Source organism: Amphiura filiformis, chromosome 6 (genome assembly GCF_039555335.1).
Source record: "Amphiura filiformis chromosome 6, Afil_fr2py, whole genome shotgun sequence".
Classification (NCBI taxonomy): Eukaryota; Metazoa; Echinodermata; class Ophiuroidea; order Amphilepidida; family Amphiuridae; genus Amphiura; species Amphiura filiformis.
In genome coordinates, this window is record NC_092633.1 from 53,799,535 (window position 1) to 53,806,458 (window position 6,924).

Here is a 6,924-nt window from a genome sequence, read left to right on the forward strand (position 1 = left end):
GAAGACCTAAGGGTATTTTTATTAATTTCGTATTTCAAGCGTTAATTCCCGCTGTATATATAACTACTTTACTTGCATTCAATGCATATTAGTAAACAGTAATAAAATCAAAATCAAAACCAAGTTAGTTGTGTTGTTTATTCTAAGCACTTACTTTTAAACAAAACAGATGCAAAGTAAATCTGGAAAGACCAAAATTTGAAGCAATTTGCAACGTCAAGCCAATATAGGGGCGCCGCCGTAGCGGGCGCTCCAAACAGTTTTATAATTTATAATGTTACAACTATTAATTATATAAAAAATCTGTGTCGGTGAGCTCCTGTGATTATATATAAAGAATGATTGTAATCACAATAGACAATTAATGCATAGGTAATTATGTACTCATGTTATTCACCATTATCCTCTATCAATATTTGATGATGTCTACGCATCTAATGTAAATGATGAATAATTCGTTGTAATTAAGTCGCTTTTGTATTACCATGCCTGATAAATGACAGAACCGATAATGGCATTAAGGAATTATCCATTAGCTAATGTCAAAGTAATGTTATTGCAGTCATTAAAAAATACCAATTTTATGGTAATGTACCATCCATGTCGGCACACTGACGGCTTTTATACTATAACCAAAATACGGTTTTGAAAATACTATATTACCATTTGCAGTGGATTAGACGGAATATAGGTGAAACACTTCTCATAATGGAAAAAAAATATTTGCATTTTTTTTTTCTTAAAGGCATCGAAAATTAAGCACCGATATCCATGCTATAATGGAAGTATGAAAACTTAGCACAAGTTTGTCAGGCTGTTCCGTTCTGGAAATTATGCATTATAAGGTTTTTTGGGAAGGGATGGCAAGTCGTACATTATCCATATACAAACTCTTATTGAAAGATGTTAGACTTTTGTTGGTTAAAATTATGTTTGTTGTAACATCCGCACGCGCATGACGCAAAATCATTCCGAAAGAAGACGATGAACTTGGGAAATGCATACTGGCATTTTGTGTTACCATTTTCACCAAACAAATTATTTTAAAGCGAAGACGCTGTACCCGGAAACCATACCCTAGTATCATATTTGTTGTACATGTAACATAGTCAAAAACAACTATTGAGAGAAGACGCATGACTTAGAAAACAGTATCATGTTTGTTGCACATCGTCAGGCCGCACTCAGGCGTCACCAAATAAACTTTTGAGAGAATTCGGAAAATGCGCATTTAGAAATATTCACCACACACGCAAGTACGACGCATGAGTTGGAAAATACACACTATATAGTATCACGTTTGTTGTATCAAAATCAGCTGTCACCACACAAAATATTTTAGAGGTCATTCCATGTTTTTGATGCAATTAATTGGGGAACAGGAATAAATATCACAAAGTACACAATGGTATAGTGGACCTGGGTACATGGGGACCTACAATGGTCAATATTTGATGGTATACGCTGACCATAGTTAAGCATTAATTTTGCCAATTACCTACATAGCATTTTGCAATGGTATCTTTGGTTTTAGTAAGGTATAGGAAACTAATATTGGTTAAAAAAACGACAGTACTGTTAAAAATGTCAGGATTGACGCAAGTGACCATTATGAAAAGACCATTAATATGAAAGACTTGATAATTGTCGGATAAAATAGCTCAAGTTATATATACGTAAACACGCGGATAGTAATAGGCTCCCGGGAATAGGCTACATTCTAAGCGATGCAACGATGTTAGTGTAGCTTTAATAAGCCTTGCCATCCATGCAAAGGCTTAGTACAAGCTCTGATTTTTGAAAGTAAGATGCCCACGAAGTACCGTGGAAGGATCACATTGAGAATGAAGATTTAGCCACCAACATCTGTCCTGAAATCCAGACACCTTAGAGGCAAGTCTTGATGTCTAATCCAAGACTAGGTGAGAATGTGTAGTTTAAGGAATTTTTCCCAAGCCACCTTCACAGAGTATTAAATCATAATGGAATACCAATGAATAACTTCTCTCATTGGAAAACTTATCGGAGTCGGAGAGTACCACCTTAACTGTCTGTCGCTTAAGTCAACCTAAAACAATCTGTATACAATACATATTCTATTCATATTTTGTTTGATTTCGTTGTAATTACACTCAGAATGCTACTGACGATCCTCTATTGTTATGCATAGTCGCGCAAAAACTCGATCGATACATGTTGAAATATACCTTTTTGCTTTGAAATTAATTTTCTCAGTCAAATAAAAAGAAGCAATAATTAATTATTTTAAATTGAAAAGGTGTAGCTCACAATTTCGCTCATATCAACACCGAATTCTATCGGTGCATTGCCTAATTAATTGACTGAGTGAGTGACTAGCCTTCTGATTAGGTATATTATATTTTAATTAAGAGTTTCTTAATCTCCTTTTGGTCCTATTGTAAACATTTTAGTCTGTTCACGCCTGTTAAATCTAAACATTAATCAATCTATGAGCCATCATCCATGCGTGAAAGTAATCAAATACTCCCTTTCAGTTAATGTCAACCAATAAAAAGGAAGCATTTTGTCAATCAATATTATCTAAGTAAAGGCTTTTATTGAAAACCTGCTTCCATTTGCTAAATCAATTCTGCGATTAAAAACACGTCCAACCTATGAGCAGTAACACATACATTGCTAAAAAACATTTTGTCACTTTTTGACTTTCAATAAAGACATTACCTTTGAAGACACAACCACATGACACATTTCCTATTGTGTAACATAATATTAAAAGGGCGCTAAGCAACATAATTTCACTTCACTCGTTTGCTTAAAGAAATAATTATATATTGTGACCCATTCTGAATCTAAATGTTGTTAGTTAATGTGCTTGAATTACGCACAGTAAGGAAAATTCAACAAAAGAACCTCATCAGTATATTAAAGCATATTTTTCCTGAGCAAAATTATGCTACGTAATTTTGTAAAAGGTTCACCTCCTTTTAAAATTCATTTCTACAATTTCAACGACTGTGTCCATTATATTTCTGTGCGCATAGTAGGAAAACCCGTCACAACATAAAACAAACAAACAAACAAACCTTATACAGAGCACTCATTGGTTTAATTTTCAGTATGATACAAAAGAAGTCAACATCAGTAGCGTAGCCAGTGAGGTGGCAGGGGGCGGGGGCAGAGTACGCCCCGCATGATGCAGTCATGTCTACAGTAGAATTCATCTCGACCTTTGCAGGACTTAAACCCCATTAAAAGCTATTAAACCAAGATAACACTCATTGAAGCAGCTCAACTGATTAAATCAGATCTTCTCTGGTTGTGTACAAGTGTCTGTTTTCAATGTGCGACATCGCAATAAAGCTGGTATTACAGCTTCAGTTGGGTAACCGATTATAAAGGAAACGAAAGGAAACAATGGTATGTGTACCATTGTTCACGAAATGACACAAAGACGTGCTTTTTGTTAACCAGCATTCTTCAAAATGACCAACATAATGATTGTTGACTTAACACAGTTTGGAAATAATTTCTTCATATTTTTGGTGTTATCTGTCGTTTACATATCCTTCCTAAAACACAAAAGTACGACCTTCTCCAAACATCTAAATTAGCTAAAAATTTAGGACATGTTACAAAACTTTATTTTCTAGAACCTATTTAGAATAATTTAAATGTAGCTTTTACCGTTTTTTTGTGGCATCCTTCAGAAGTGAGCGGTCCGATACCAATATTTTCGGTCAAATCTCCATTCAATTAACACGGGGAGTTGGCTAGCTATGCCTTGCCCTCACTCATATTTTACAAAAGTACGACCATTTCTGAACATCTAACCTAGCTGTAATTTTAGGTCATGTTAGAGAAATATATTTGCTAGAAGTTTTGGAGAATAAATAAAATATTGGCTGGTTATTTTTCACACAGTGATGTTAACTAGGCAAGTGTCCATTCTCCCAACATACATCATTTGTTGAGGTCACACGTCAATGGTGAGAGCACTGTGTATTGTGTATAGGAAAACGGACAGTAACTGCAGTATGGACGAAAAATGAAAGAAAAAAGTGCCCTTCTAACAACAAATGAAAGAGAAAATCTGGAGGGCAAAGGAAAAGAAAAGGGGCTCCTAGCCCCTTTTCCACCAAAATTCACCCCGATCATGGGCCAAAATAGTGAAAAATACAATTTTTTTGCGCATCGTCACAATAAAGCCTTATTTGGAAGCTCGAAGAGTACAGTCTCTCTAAAAACAAAACCAGTATATGTATTGTATGATGCAACTGCAATTTCTTTTCGTCTGTACCCCAAAAAATTTATTTTGCCCCCTCTGACCAAGAAAGCTGGCTACGCCCCTGGTCAACATAAAACAAACATAGTGCAGTTTTGTCCACGGCAAATTCACCGTGACCTTTTCAGCCATAAACACGCTTAGTGAAGATTAAACCGAAATATGCAGTACTAAACCATTATAGTAATCGATTGTCCAATGCAAATTTCTTACCACGTGATAATATTAATCCAATGAGCGATCGAATTGTCCGCTACGGTCGACTAATCCAATTGACACACTCATAGAAATTGTTCGTTGGCATTACTCAGTAAGTTGATGTAAGTCGTTGCGTCAACTGTCCGAGTAATGCCAACGCGTACAATTTTGAGTAACGCTGACTCGATATCATTATGTTGGTCGCACTCATTTGCACTTACTTTATTGAGTTGTTACAACTCAGAAAATGAAACTAGCCTAGGTTAGCATACTTTTCTAGAGGTGTGCTATAGTATACAAAATTTTGCACTGATTACAAAAATAAATATTTGAATACTGCTAATTGTGCAGAAAATGATCCAATTACGTGAATTAAGTAACAAAGTACCAAATTGGAAAAACTCAAAACAATAAGTACCAGTAACTTAATATGAACGAGTTACATCAACTTACATGTTGAGTTACAATAACTCAACTAATTGGTTCTTTGAACCTTGTTTATTTTTCTAAGTTCCCTGAACTTGAATTCAGAAGTTGGCATTACTTAAAAAGTTGACGCAACGACTTACATCAACTTTTTAAGTAATGCCAACAAAGTTGATTAGTTGACGGAACTTTTGAGCTTTTTCAGCATTTTTAAGTTCGGATAACTAAAATGACTTTTGTTTTGGCAACTTTTACACCATTTTTGAGTTGTCCAAACTTCCTCCTTTTGAATCGCGCCAACAAGGCGAACAAGTCATTTCTATGAGTGCATGTACGGGCGGAGCTCGGAGAGCAAGTACTAAATTCATAGCTTTTATACTTTTTGATATATGACGCTAACTAGTTCATCTCCTATATCTACAACACAGCGCTACCAGGTCAATTTCCTATTGTGAGTGCCCCTGTGTTGTGTGCATACATATACAATAACTGCATGATGAACAAACAAGCCTTATCGAGGCACTCTGTGCTTAATGTTCAATGATTTTCAATGTTCAACGATTTTTAATGTTCAATGAAAGAAGATAAGAAATCAACGCAAAACAGAAGAAACCTTATCGGGGCATTCGTTGGTTTAGTGGTTAGAAAATGTTCCAAGGTGACGACGTGCAGTTACATATAAATCTGTTGCGTTTGTTTGTTTTTTTATTTATTTATTTATTTATTTTTTACTTTTTCAGATCCAGCAATTATATAAATATTAACAATATTTAACCTATTTTCCTTGAAGTCAGTTTGGCAATAAAATACGAATGTTCAGGGGCGTAGCCAGCTTTCTTGGTCAGGTGGGGGCAAAATGAAAGTTTTTGGGGAAAAGACGAAAACAATTTCCGGTTGCATTAATTTGACCCCGGATTTTGATCCGGTATTATCGGTCGGATACTTAGTGGTTTTTTTTAGAGAGACTGTTCATGTAAAGGTCTTCGAGCTTCTAAAACAGGACTTTATTAGGACACAAGCGCACACATTTGGCATTTGACGCTATTTTGGCCCTTTCAAACTGTGTAGACTCACATATATACATATTTTTTGACGGACGAACCGACGCGCGACGCGACGTTGCGACTAAAACCTTCAGTCTTCAGCTGGGTTGTGATGCAAATGACCTTGTGTACCGGACCTTGAGTGTCCGATACTCAAGGTCATTTGCATCACAACCCAGATTCATTATTTGCTACGCTACTGCGAATGCTGCTTTCATCATCTGTTTGGCTAAATGATGAGTCGGGTGGTGATGTAAGCCAGAGAAGAACATTACATGAGATGCACATAGCAGTGATCGGAACCTTTAATAATAGCCAATCAAATAAAGGGAAACATCGATTGTGTCTTATTAGATTAAAATGCAGCCTAACTTGAGGGAAGTGCACTATTCAAATCCACAAAGACATTTCTGAAACATGAAGGCAACATTTCATATTATTTTAGTACCACTGGTATTGAATAATTGAGTTTCCTACAGCCGAGATATACAGTTCAGTATATCATTTGTATACAGGCTGTATCATAAATTAATGGTAGTCTGTTGCCAGTTATTATGACTAAACACTACAAAATCGACATTCAACATTATGAGACATCTTATTTGTTATTAATGCATCAAACTGTCTAAAAGTCTCGTCATTTGATGTGGATCCAATAATGCTTTTGGAAAAAGTATGCTTGTCAAAGACACCAAAAACGGATGGGTATCAATCACGTTGATAGCTTTGATTTAATTATTGTGGCTGTAAACGTGAATGGAATACAAGACTGACTCGATAAAAAATGTGTTACTATGGATACCGTCACATCTAGTTGACATCCATTTTTGATTTAATACATTTCATTTCACCCTCAGTCAATGTTTTCATGAAATTGCTCAAGACCCACATTTTTCCATCTCAATAATGTTTTGTTCCTTATATGCAATAAATTTGCCTACATTTATTTTATCATTATAATTGCTTTGGGTTTTTTTTTAAATTGTACTTCAT